Raw genomic sequence first — 2,575 nt, 5'->3', positions numbered from 1 at the left:
TATTTTGGAGAGCTAGAGGGCTAAAACGAGCCATCTGACCAGCCTTCGATTTGAGATGGCCTTAGGCTTTGAACTACGTGAAGTTTATCAGGGCCACACTCTCATTAATATTTGTTTGGTTGTGTCCATGTATCTGTCTGTCACATTTGTGTTTTTTTTTTTCATGTGGGTCAAATCACCTTTGTTTTTTTTAATCTTTTATTTGGGTTTGGGCGTCTATCGCCTTACCCTTTTGCCTCCTTTTGTATTTCCCTTATTATTGCAATTGTTAGTCCTGACAAAAAAAAGGGAACAATATTGAGATTAATTCATAAACCCCAGAATATATTATTCAAAGATACATGTCAATGCGATGCATGACTTGACTTGTGAAATAGAGGCATGCTCAACCTATCACAAGAATGCCAATTATTTGCCAACGAGATGATATTATTAGGGAAATAAGTTAAGTAGTTGTGAAGAGTAAAGAAATAATTTAAAACTCGTTAGTGCTATTCAAAATGCTTATCTAAACAAAACGTAGTGAAAATCTTGGCTCATAAGGTTGAAAATCTCCTAGTTTTGAAACTCATTATGATTCACTTTCAAAATAGGTATAATTTTGTTGCAGTCTCAAAAATAGTGTGAGTTATTTTGTTCAGTTTCAGAAGTAGTGTTGGTTATTTTGGTTTAGTTTCAAAATAATATAGGTTATTTTGTTGTAATTCCAAAACTAATGTTTATTTTGTTTCCTTCCAGAAATAGTGTAGATTATTTTGGTTTAATTTTCAAAAATAGTGTGGGCTATTTTGTTGTAGTTCCAGAAATAATGTGGGCTATTTGGGTTCAGTTTCAGAAATAGTGTGAGTTATTTTGTTGCAGTTCTAGAAATAGTGTAGGTTATTTTGCTATAGTTCCAAAAATAGTGTGGTCATTTTGTTATAGTTTCATAAATAGTGTGGGTTATTTTGGTTCAATTTCAGAAATAGTGTGGGTTATTTTAGTTCAGTTTCAGAAATAGTGTGGTTATTTTGCTATAGTTTCAAAAATAGTGTGGGATATTTTGATTTTGAAAAATAGTGTGAGTAATTTTTCTGTAGTTTCATAAATAATGTGGATTATTTTTGTTTAGTTTCAGAAATAGTGTGAATTATTTTGCATTAGTTCCAGAAATAGTGTAGTCATTGTGGTTTAGTTTTAGAAATAGTGTTGCTATTTTGATTTAGTTTCAGAAATAGTGTGGTTGTTTGGCTATAGTTTCAGAAATAGTGTGGGTTATATTGGCTCAGTTTAAAAAATAATGTGGTTATTTTGCTATAATTCCAAAAATAGTGTTTATTTTGTTCTATTACAGAAATAGTGTGTGTTATTTTGGTTTAGTTTTCAAAAGTGGTTACAATCAATAATACTAAATTACAATAGCAATACGTTATCTAATAGGTAATGTTAGAGAGACCAAATTTTTAAACCAAATTTGCAAACTAAATTATATGTCATCAATAAAAAAGAAGCACGTTAAGAAAGAAAACATAATGACATGTTGCTACTAAAATATAGAAACCTTTGATTAAATATCCAACTAAATAAAAAATATCAAACAAATGATAATTAGCTTTTTTTTTTTCCAAGTGATTACATTTAAGTTTCATATGCATTGAAGATGTGTTAAAAATATTATGACTGATTTGAGGGGGTTATTAAATGAAAATTACATTTGTATTTTGAAGGTTGATTTACAAGATCTGTTAGTTGCTATTTATTAGCTGGCTTTCAACCATTTTACAAGTCATTCACAACTATTGTGCATGATTAAACGTGAACATAACCTATTTTTCATGATTAATAAACCTACTCCGCACATCCTTGCAACGATTGAGAAGAAAGTAATGTCAAAGTTAAGAGATATATCACCATTTAATGTCCTAATTTTCATTTAGCGTTAGTCGCACTCATACCTCATCATTCTTCACCCAAAGACAGCCAGCTCAGAAAGTTGAGATAACCCTAAATAATATTAGGAGTCTATAAATAGACTCTGAAGTTTAGTCATAAACAAAAATGTCTCAGATAAAAATTTGATCAGATGAAGATCACTTCGATTATAGCATTTTTCTGTCTTTTCCCTTTTGTAGCGGTTGATCTTAGGATTATCTTTTACCATTCTACCTGCCCCCAAGCTGAGTCCATCATAGATGAAATTGTTCATATACGGTTTGATTCGTCTATCAGTGGGGCCTTGCTCACTGAATATTTGGCAAACCAAATCGTTAATTTGCTAACTTTTTCAACCAGTTAAGCACAAATTTTAATCCTTTAAGTTAGAGTTGTCAAAGGGTTAGGCTGGCCTAGCACGACAACAACACATCCTATTAAAATAAGTCGCAGCATGGTTCAACCATCAACGTTGGATATACTTGGAAACTCTTCGAAATAACATACGAGTCTATGAATACTGCTATAAAGTATAGTCCAAAACATAGAAGTCTAAGACAAAATTTTGATTAGATGAAGATTACTTCGATCGCAACATTTTTCTTTCTTTTCCCCTTTGTAGCGATTGATCTTAGGGTTAGCTTCTATAATTCTACCTAACCCT

Source organism: Malus domestica, chromosome 03 (assembly GCF_042453785.1).
Source record: "Malus domestica chromosome 03, GDT2T_hap1".
Classification (NCBI taxonomy): Eukaryota; Viridiplantae; Streptophyta; class Magnoliopsida; order Rosales; family Rosaceae; genus Malus; species Malus domestica.
The sequence above is the reverse complement of the archived record's forward strand: the minus strand, read 5'-3'. Positions refer to the sequence as shown.